Source organism: Symphalangus syndactylus, chromosome 1, assembly GCF_028878055.3.
Source record: "Symphalangus syndactylus isolate Jambi chromosome 1, NHGRI_mSymSyn1-v2.1_pri, whole genome shotgun sequence".
In the NCBI taxonomy this organism is placed as follows: domain Eukaryota; kingdom Metazoa; phylum Chordata; class Mammalia; order Primates; family Hylobatidae; genus Symphalangus; species Symphalangus syndactylus.
The window spans coordinates 54,116,202-54,128,073 of record NC_072423.2 but is presented as its reverse complement, the minus strand read 5'-3'; positions in this window follow the sequence as shown (position 1 = coordinate 54,128,073).

Here is an 11,872-nt window from a genome sequence, read left to right as displayed (position 1 = left end):
AGGTAAGAACGAACAGAGGAGACAGGTGGAGACAAAGAGTCTGATGGCCTTCTGCCTGGCTTGCCATGTGGCTTGCAAGTACATAAATTAGAAGCTTGAGGGCAGCTGGGGGAGGCTGAACCATCTTGACTTCTGGATGGCTTTGGAACTACAGCATTGCTTCTTTGGAGGGGCCCAGCTGAGGTCAGCACAGGTGTCAGCTCAAAGATGTTCACAGTAGTAACATTTCAGCTATCTGGGTCTTAAAAGCCTGCTTTTAACATGATTGGGGTGGTGAATGGGTGAGGGACTGATAACTACTGCTCTTTTTTTTTTTTTTTTTTTTTCTGAGATGGAGTCTCGCTCTGTCGCCCAGGCTGGAGTGCAGTGGCACGATCTTGGCTCACTGCAAGCCCCGTCTCCTGGGTTCAGGCCATTCTCCTGCCTCAGCCTCCTGAGTAGCTGGGACTACAGGTGCCTGCCACCAAGCCCGGCTAATTTTTTGTATTTTTAGTAGAGACGGGGTTTCACCATGTTTGCCAGGCTGGTCTCGATCTCCTGACCTTGTGATCCGCCCGCCTTGGCCTCCCAAAGTGCTGGGATTACAGACCCACCCACTGTGCCCAGCTCTGATACCTACTCCTCTAACTCAACTACTCAACATTTTGCTGTTGAAGAAGGAAAGAATGAATGATGGGGAAGAGGAAAAACCCTTTCCAGCTGCTCCCTGGGAACCACTCTCAGAGCACCTTCTTTGCATTTATCACAGTGAAATTAAGTAATTAATTAGGTGGCTTAGTTTAATCTTTTTTTCCTTCCGTTTCAACTGCAGAATTTCCAAGGGCAGGGGCCAGATCTGCCTAATTCATCCCCTCCTCCAGCAATACAGTTACTGGTACAGAGTGGGTGCTTAATAACAATCTGATAAACACACCCTCAAGAGCACACCTCCTGTTTTCTTCTCCACAGTTGCCTCCAGGACCTACATCACAGTGTAGAAACTGTCAGGGCAGTGACACTATTAAAAAAAAAAAAAAAAAAAAAATGGCTTTTTTTTCACATTTTTAAATTATTTATTTACTTAAAAATAATAAGCCCATTACATTTTAACAAATATTCTTGTGGAAAGTATATTTTCCAAAACCAGAAAAATTAGTTACAAGAGTGACATTATTTTATATTCTCACGAATCTATTCAATATCTGACTTAATTGAAAACACGTGGATTCTCATATCTTTTGCATTCTGCTGAAATTTGTCGTTTTGGTTTAAGAATATGAAGAAAATTTGACCTCATAGAGAGAGGTAGCTGGAAAAAGGAGGTGTATTTGAATATCCTTTTCAGGTAATTGTAGCTGTTCTCATACACTATAACAAAATTCAACAAGTGATGGTTTCTTAAAAGTTAGTTACAATGTGGACTATTCAACCATATGCATGAACTTTTCGTACTGTAATGTACCAAATTCCACTGGTCTTGTACTTGGAGCAGACCTTTTACCCATGCATGATTTTTTTTTATTTTTTATTTTTATTTTTTTGCTTTTTATGGTCTTTTATTATAGCTTTTATGATCAGACATACAAATATAAAAACCCACTCCTCATGGCCTTCCTCAGCTCTATTTGTCAGGGTTTTCTTAAAAGAAGACTTTTTAAAAGAGCAGTTTTATGTTCATAGCAAAATTGAGTGGAAAGTACAGAGAAAATACCTTTACTCCCCTGCCCCTGCACAGCCTCACCCTCTATCAACATCCCCACCAGGGTGATACATTTGTTACAACTGATGAACCTACATTCGTTGATTGGCGCATTGTCACCCAGAGTCCATAGTTTACATTAGGGTCCACTTTTGCTATTGTACATTCTATGGATTTAGACAAATATTTAATGACATGTATCCACCATTACATCATCACATAGAGCAGTTTGACGGCCCTAAAGACAATGACACCTTAATTTTTTTTTTTTTTTAGTTACTTGTTTTTAGCACTCAAAATTGCTTAAAAGTTTAGGAAACATGCTTGACATCTATAAGCGGAGGGCTTAAATGGACACAGGGTGCCAAGAACTGCAGGACACAAAGCAACCCAAACCCAACCCTATATCAGCATTCAAAAGAAAGCAGAGTGGTCTTGTGTAGGGGCTTTGTTAGCAAGCATGGAGAATCAGAGCCAGGGGACCTCTGGGAACAGGGTTTTGATTAGAAGTCAATGGTCATGGGGCTTGGAGAGACCAGTGAGTAATTTTCTATTTCAGCGTGGATAAATACAGGAAGCACCAAGACAGCTGAGCTCTGAAATGGCAAAGGCCAAGATTTTCTTAAGTACTGGCTGAAGTGGCTCTCATCTAGGCCTGCTAATTAGGGGATTTAATCTCCCAGCAGGTGAAAAGGACAAAGGGCTTTTTCCATAGTGTTTTGCCAAATTCTAAGGTTAAGCACAGTCCAAAAGCTATTAGCCTTCTGCCAATATGAGAATGAATCACAAGTAATGTGAGGGAATTAAAATCAAGGTTAGATTAAGTCAAAAAATAATTAAAAACCGTTTAAGGGAATCAGGAAGTTATGTGATGTGTACCTAAGTATTTCTTTTTCATTAAATCTTATTTCAAATTGTATATATTATCATTAATATGCACATGTGGGGGTGGTTTATGTTTAATCTGTAGAGGTTATTTTAGTAAGGTTATATATAAAATACTATGGAAAGAAGCATATGAGAAATAGAATTTGATGCTTAGCACTGAGAAGGTAATTACCCTGCTGGGAAGGACGCCTGACCTAGGGTCCCCTAACAGGCACCACCACCACCTGGTGGCTCTTGATGACGTTGCAGGAGTAAAGCCTCAGAGGAAGCCTTTAGCTTCTGGGGAGCATTTCTTACAAATTCAATTTTTTTTTTTTCAGTGAATATGATTCAGTTGCTATACTGCCAAAGAGGAGAAAGGGTCTAATACTTACTGAGCATCTACTTTAGGACAGCAACCAGTCTAGGGACTTTGTGTATCTCATCCTCCTAGCAGCCCTATGCTGTACATAATATCACCATTTTGCAGCTGAGAAAATCAAGGCCTAGCAAGATTAAGTGACTTGCTCAAAGTCGGAGAACTGGGCCTGCCAGAGCTGTGGGCTGAAATCAGATTTGCCTGACTCCAGAGCCCGTAGTCTTTGCAAAGCTTACTGCCTGAATTTGGCATAAGAAAGGGTGGTGAGATGCCTTTTGACTTTTTTAAGGGATTGATGCAGAATTTAGACCCACAGTTAATGTATTCATTTTTGGGCATATTTAAGAATAACTATTTGATACACCAAATTGATACACTGTTCATCTTTTGGAATACTGGATGAGATCTTTTGCCAAGGTGGTGTGGGTATCCAAGAGAAGTGAGAAAAGGTTAAATCTGTTAGAATGTCAAAGCCTACAAATTAAGAAGATTTATTTATTTACTGAGTATTTATCAAGGATCTGTTTTATTCTAGGTATGGAGAAATACAAATGAATTCAATATGATTCCTGCCCACGAAGACCTTATAAAGTTACAGACATGTGACATCATATCTTATACCTCTATTCTAACACACAACTTCAAGTAATCTTTTAGAAACAACAACCAAAAAATTAAATAATGAAAATGTGGTACCATTCTTACCTGGCTTTCCTCCTATCTTATATAGCCTTATCCTTATTTTTTTTTCTTTTGCTTGTTCAACATTAAGTTTCTGATTTTAGCTTTCTTCTCTTTCTACCCATTCTCTCCTGATGACCTTACTCATTTCTATTGCTTCAACCATCATTCACTTTTTTTTTAAATTTTATTGAGATGGAGTCTTTCTCTGTCACCAAGGCTGGAGTGCAGTGGCGCGATCTCAGCTCACTGCCAACCTTGCTAACCTCTGCCGCCTGGGTTCAAGCGATTCTTGTGCTTTAGCTTCTGGAATACTTGGGATTATAGGCATGAAACACCACACTAATTTTTTTTCTTTTTTTTTTTTTTTGTATTTTTACTAGAGACGGGGGTTTCGCCATGTTGGCCAGGCTGGTCTCGAACTCTTGACCTCAGGTGATCCACCCACCTCAGCCTCCCAAAGTGCTGGGATTACAGGTGTGAGCCACTGCTCTCAGCCCACCATTCACTCTCTGTATTTTGGAAGTGGCTGTCCAAGTGAAACATAGTCACTTTCACTTCAGAGCATTTGCATCCCTACTCTTCTCACTATATTTGTGATCCTCCTTGCCTGACTAATCCCGATTGGTCTTTTGGGGCTCAGCTGAGCTTCCTCTGCCAGGAAGCCCTCCTTGACCTCCTAGTCCTGGATTAGTGCTCCTTTTCTGTTTTTATTGCAGTCAATATCCAGACATTCCTCCTGAATTCCAGACCCTACATTTTTAATGGTGTATTATATATCGAACTCAATATGATCAAAATTCTTCTATTCTCAATTTCAGTTAGTCACATATGTGATATGTGCTCATTTGCCCAGTAGTCTAAGTCAGAAACCTGGGTGTTATTTTGGATTTCTCTTGCTCTTTTTCTTTCCCATTCAATTGGTCACCAGGCCCAGAAAGAATGCTTGTTAAACACCTCGTAAGTCTCCTCCTTTTCAAAATTTCCACTGCTTTGAGCGCATGTTGTCTTTTACCTGAGATACTGTGACAGCATCTCACCCCCTCCCCCGCATGTCATTCCTTCTATTTCAGCCTTTGCGCCCCTGCTGGTTGACTTTTCTAACATGCAAATTAGATGCTGTTATTCCCAGTTAAATCTAATTGGCTCTCTCCTCCTATAGCATATGGCATTGTTAAGAACAGGAGCTTGGGAGCCAGACAGCCTCGGCTGGAACCCCAACTCCATCACTTGAGAGACTTACGTTTATATAAGGGTTAGTTACTTAACCTCTGTGTCAGTTTCTTCACTGTAAAATGGGGGATGATGGTAGTATTTATTGTGTAGGATTTTTGCAAGGTTTAAATGAATTAATACTCATAATGCACTTAAAACAGTACTTGGAGTATACAGCAATCTCTATAGAAATGTTTCTTTTTTTTTTGAGACAGAGTCTCGCTCTTTCACCCAGGCTGGAGTGCAGTGGCGCGATCCCGGCTCACTGCAGGCTCCGCCCCCCGGGGGTCACGCCATTCTCCTGCCTCAGCCTCCCGCGTAGCTGGGACTACAGGCACCCGCCACCTCGCCCGGCTAATTTTTTGTATTTTTAGTAGAGACGGGGTTTCACCGTGTTAGCCAGGATGGTCTCGATCTCCTGACCTTGTGATCCGCCCGCCTTGGCCTCCCAAAGTGCTGGGATTACAGGCGTGAGCCACCGCGCCCGGCCGAAATGTTTGTTAACTAAATAAGTTTTAAACATACACATGTACTATAATACTTAAGACCTGTAGTGACCTCTCTGGTCCATGTCCACTTTTCCAGTTGCATCTGTTTCCCTCCATGTGCTTATATTTTAGCCATATTGAACTGAAAACATAGCACTGTCATAAACCTTCAGGCCTTTGCACAGTCTATATCTTCTGGATAAGATTCCTTTCACCACGATCTCTTGAAGACTTCTACCCATGATTAAAGTTCATTCAAGGGTCACCTACTCCATGAAGACTTGAGAGCAGTTAGCTTCTTCTCTGTGCTTCCATAGCAGTGTGTACAACCATTACATCACTTGCCACACTGCTGTGACTCTGAGCTTACAAGTCTATCTAACCTGCTAGTGTGTTAGACCTGCAATGGCAGGAAGTGACTTTGTTCTATTCTTTTTTTTTCTTTTCATCTCCAGCTCCTAACATAGTATCAGACCCAGATATGTGGTGTATATGTGTTTGTTATTGTTATTTTCTTTTCTTTTTTTTTTCTTTTTTTTGAGGTGGAGTCTTGCTCTGTCGTCCAGGCTGGAGTGCAATGGTGTGATCTCGGCTCACTGCAACGTCCGCCTCCCAGGTTCAAGCGATTCTCCTGCCTCAGCCTCCCGAGTAGCTGGGATTACAGGCGCCTGCCACCACGCCTGGCTAATTTTTGTATTTTTTAGTAGAGACTGGGTTCCACCATGTTGGTCAAGCTGGTCTCGAACTCCTGACCTCAGGTGATCCACCCGCCTCGGCCTCCCAAAGTGCTGGGATTACAGGCGTGAGCCACTGCGCCCGGCCTGTTATTTTCTCATCATAATATTATAGTTGGAAGGGCTTTAAAACACCTAATCCAACCTTTTTATATTGAATATGTAGAAACTGAGTACAGGGAGAGAAAGAGATTTACCTAAGGTTTTCTTGCTAAAGAGTAGCAAAGGTGAGACTAGAACCTAGTTTTGTTCCTCTATCAATGCTCTTTTTCTCTACATTATTACATGAAACTCTTGTTCCTCCATTTTTTATGGGTCTGTTAAGAGATACGAACCACATGACTTACAGGTGTGCAAATCTGTTGGCCGGCCCAGCACCCTCGCAGCTGATTTTGAGAAGAGACTCTTATTCAGAGACCACACTCCACCTGGTGGCAATTTACCTAAACTGCAAGTACCTCTTCCCTTGGTGTTGGTGACTACTTTTCTTTGCCTTCTCTCTTCCTACTGATTCTTCTTTCTTACTTTTGTCTGTGAGTTTCTCTTTTTTCATCTGTTTAGTAAATATCATGATTTCCTTAGGTTCTTGACCCTCCTACTGTATATTCTCTCTTTGAGAGGTAGGAGGAATTCATTTACTCTTGAGCTTCAAATACTATCTACATGCTGATGACCCTCAAGTCCTCATCTCCAACAAGAATCTCTCTCCTGAGCTCCAGCCAGAGCCACCATATACATTTACACAGTTTGGTCCCTGTCCTTCCATGGGGGGTCATTCTCGTGGTAGTCTATGTGACTGGCATCCCCCTGGGATTAGGTAGTGCATTGCAGCAGGCTTTCTTCAGGATTCTCAAACATAACATGACCCAAAGTGAGCTCATTATTGCCCCTCTGAAAGCCCTTATCCAGATGTGATACCCCCTTCATTCCTTTGTCATTGCTGGCACTTCTCTTCCTGACCACCACTTCATCCGCTCAATTACCAAGTCCTGTGGCTCCTACTATCTAGGAACGCTTGTTTCTCTTCCTGACCACCACCTTGTCCACTCAATTACCAAGTCCTATGGCTCCTATTATCTAGGAATGCTTGTGGCTATTTGCTCTTCACTTCAGCCTTTCTTATCTTGGCTCAGGTCTTCCGTATTGCTGGCTTGAGTTATTGCTGCAGCCGCCTTCTAACTGGTCTTCCTGACTCTAGCTTTGCCCATCTTTAACCCAGTTTTCACACTGCTGCCAGAAGGGACTTTCTAGAATATAAACTTGCATGAGTTTTTCTGTTGAAAACCCTACAATTGTTTCCTGTTGTCTTAGGGTTAAGTTTAAATTCCTTAAAGTGACTTACAAAGTCACCCAGGACCTGAGCCTTGATTTCCCGTCCAGCTCCCTTCTCTCCCTTTTCCTGCCCCATTCACTCTCTGTATTTTGGAAGTGGCTGTCCAAGTGAAACATAGTCACTTTCACTTCAGAGCATTTGCATCCCTACTCTTCTCATTATATTTGTGATCCTCCTTGCCTGACTAATCCCGATTGGTCTTTTGGGGCTCAGCTGAGCTTCCTCTGCCAGGAAGCCCTCCTTGACCTCCTAGTCCTGGATTAGTGCTCCTTTTCTGTTTTTAGAGGATACCATTGTCCTCTCTATAAAACCTTTATCTTACTATATTGTTAACTTGGCTCTCACCTCCCCACCTCCCACATTAGGTTTATCTTCACTAAGACCAGGGCCTACTTTTCCAGTGAAAGAATACATGGAACGGAGAAAGCCTCATGAATAGTTTCTTTGTAATATCAAATCTCCAAAGTGATAGAATGGTATTGGATTTATCTAAAGGCAAAAAGTATGCCGGGTAAGTCCTCTTCCTGAGAAGTGGCAGGACCCCACGTAGGAGGGCCTAGCCTATATTACAGGCTAACGGCCCAGAAGATATAGGCTGGCATGAGAGCCTAGTGAACCTTAACAGCTGGAGATCTTCACATTGACACATCTTATTCCAATAGCACTCTGAAATTCCTATGTAGAAGATTTAATCTTTTAGCTTAGACTTATATTCAATTCAGCTGGAGCAGCTCCTGGCCTCACATCCCCACCTGGAAAACAATAATTACACTCCATTGAGAATTAGTCTCAAATTTTCTTCCAAAAGGCAGTTATAACAGAGTGAGCATGAAGTTAGTGGATGCTTGGCAGATGAAAAAAGGATCATTTTAAAGTTGGGAGAAATGTTCAAAACCAACAGGCCAAAGCACAAAGTTTGCATATTTCAAGATGAAGTGTGAATATTTCATAATTTTGCAGGATTGGCCTTTGCACATGTATCCTTGAAAATTCATCAACTCTACGAAATGTCTTTGGCTTCTAGACAAATTAATTCTCTTGATCTCCAATGAGAAAGAAATAGAATGAGTTACCAAGAGTGTTTAAGATTGTATGATTCTTAGTATAAAAAAGTCCCAGAAATAGAGAATAAATTTAATGCTCTAAAAATTGTCACTATTAAAATGACATGTTAGAATGATATGTTAAAAAGCAAATTTAAAATTCCTAATAAAATTTTTAATGATATTAGAAATGTAGTATAAAGCCAAAGATTTTTTTCTTTGTTAAAAACTAAATTTAAATGATCATTTTCAATAAGCTCCATAGAAGTGACTTTCGAAGTCAAGGTTCTTAAAAACAATCTTGAAATCAGCTATCTATATAAATGATAGAGTTTCAGATATTGCGACTTCACTGCTTCCACATTCCTAAAGCAATACTGAATACCCAAGAAACCATTCTGCAGTATTGGCAAAGGCATGCATGGCTTTATTCTTTATATGTAGGAGTTTAGCCTACTCTAGACCTCATGAAAGATTGACTTGCTTAGGGTAAAAGTAATAATTTTTAATATCACCTTTCTATTAGTTCTAGTCGAATGCACAGGAAGGCATAACTCACTCCCGTAACAATAATGAAGAGAGAAATATGTGTACGGATGGATGTCATCAGTAAATGCCTTTGGCTAAATAAGGCACAATTTATTTGAAGGACACACAGCTGAATGGGCCTTTGAGTGGTCCAAGCATGAGGAGGAATGCAGAACTGTCAGTGTTCATTGTAGGTGCCTGCCCTCTCTCTCTCTCTCCTTCCCTTACCCATCCTACTTTCTCCCTCCTTGAAGGAGATAAGTGAAAAGGAAAAATATGTGGTAATGGGAGAGGAATGAAGTTACACCAGATGTTAGAAGAAATATAGGTGGAGTTGCAGTTAGCTAAATGAAGTAGAGTGAGGAAGGCAAAGCGTGATTACAGGGAATGGGAAAGAGAAGCAGAAAAAAAGCCATTTGAGGCACTGTTAACAAAGAATGGAAAAATTATTTTTTGGGGGAGCCATTTGAAATTACAAAAAAGCAAAATAATCTTTCTAGTTGCCATATGCTTCAAGAATCATAATATTTGAAGTTTAGTAGAGGCAGAAGTAAGCATAATTTCGTTGGTCAACATTTAATGAATTATACAATAAAGTCATAAACAAATGATGGCAGGAATCTTAACCTATTGTCAAGTAGACAAATTTATGAAATAGAACTTGCAATGAGGAAAAGACTTTTTTTTTTTTTTTTTTTTTTGAGACGAGGTCTCGCTCTGTCGCCCAGGCTGGAGTGCAGTGGCGCTATCTCGGCTCACTGCAAGCTCTGCTTCCCGGGTTTATGCCATTCTCCTGCCTCAGCCTCCCGAGTAGCTGGGACTACAGGCGCCCACCACTGCGCCCGGCTAATTTTTTGTATTTTCAGTAGAGACGGGGTTTCACCGCGTTAGCCAGGATGGTCTCGTCTGGATCTCCTGACCTCGTGATCCGCCCGCCTCGGCCTCCCAAAGTGGTGGGATTACAGGCGTGAGCCACTGCGCCCGGAGGAAAAGACTATTAAAAGCAGATGAAAATATGGACCATTACATGAGCCATGAAATGTAGTTTTCTTAAAACAACAATGATATGGTTCAGCTCTGTGTCCCCACCCACATCTCATGTTGACTTGTAATCCCCATGTGTTGGAGGAGGGGCCTGGTGGGAGGTGATTGGATCATGGGGGTGGATTTCCCCCTTGCTCTGCTCGTGTTAGTGAGTGAGTTCTCACGAGATCTGACGGTTTAAAAGTGTGTGGCACTTTCCCCTTGACTCTTTCTCCTGCCGCCCTGTGAAGAAGGTGATTGCTTCCCCTTCACCTTACACCATGAATGTAAATTTCCTGAGGCCTCTTAGCCATGCTTTCTGTACAGCCTGCAGAACTGTGAGTCAATTAGACCTCTTTTTTTCATGAATTACCCAGACTCGAGTAGTTTTTTTATAGCAGTGTGAGAATAGACTTATACACAACATGGAGCTACAGCAGCTAAAGTGAACCAGCCCATCTTATTGTTTTAATTTTGACATCTTTTCAAGTAAAATTAAAATGCTGTTGGTGTCACTTAAAGTAAATGTTTCACAATAAGACAAGATTGAGAAGTTGGTTATAAGCAGACGTCACTGGGGAGAAGAAAAAAATGCATCTCAAACTTGAGTCATGTGGCATATAATTACACAGAGAGAGGTGCACAGCTCTAAAAAATGCATTTTGAAAAGCATTAAATTTTGTAAAAAGCATCGACCCCTCAGGTCTGGAGTTGAAGAATGAGTCACGTCTAAAAGCAGGGAAGTGCTTGTGATTTAGCATTTTAACTCTTGGGGAATGACTTTATACAGAATAGCTGGGAAGATTTAGCAAAATTGGTACTTTCTCTTTAGAACCGTGAAGCCGCAGGATTCCTGACAAAAGTGGGCACAGTTGGTGCTTAAGCTTTTAGTCAATGAGTGTTGTGAAAAACAAGAATAAAATCATAGACTTTTTCAAATTAAAATGATGTCAGAGGCCACTAATAATCCAAATAAAGATGACCATTATATATAGATGGAGCCTAGCTGCAACGTCTAAGCTTGCCTAATTTGGTCCAAGATTGCTGAAATATTTAAAAAAAAAAAAAAAGATGCCAGGTGATACCAAGCTCGCCCATGCTCTGACTACCAGCCCCCTGCTATCCTACCTTCTGCATTTTTAAGACCATGTGGAACACTAGTTTTGACTTACCCTCACAAGCCTTAGCTTCATAAAAGCAGTGGCTTAATCATTATCAGGTCACTAAAATCACAATTATCCCAGGCACCCAGAGTCAAAATTCCTGAGTCTTCTTTGATACCTTCTTTAATCTCATCTCCCATATCCTGTAAGTCATTGTGCCTTTAGGATGTTTTTAAAAATATCTGAGCTTTGTTCCTTCCTTTCTACATCTAAAGTCACATCAATCTGTGACCTAATCATCTCAAGCCTGGATTGCTAAAATTGCTTCCTAGAAGCACACTGCTATGACAATAAAAATATGCCTGCACATTTAAAGAGCTGTTACTACCCTTCATGAATCTGTAACTGCTAACAGTTTTTAATGTGCTGAATTGTCTGCAAAATTACTTGTGTAAACTTCATCAAAAGCATATAAATGTATTGCAGAATTCATAATTATAAAATAGAAAGTGTAAAGCTTATTGCAAATGCATCTCCTATTGAAATGGATAAAGATGGCATTTTTCCCCATCAGTTTGTCAATCTACAGATGAATATTGCTTATCACTATAATGGGACAGAATTCACCTTCAGTTTTCTCCTCCCTCTCTCCCTCCCCACCTCCTCCATCCTTCCTCACTCTCTTTTTCCCTTTCTTTCTTAACCTAGGGGTGAGTGCTGAGAAAACTTACTGGCAAAAGTTGGTGGAATGGAAGAAGTTTTGAGATAGGACTATCATTCAGTTATTTGAAGTCCCTCTA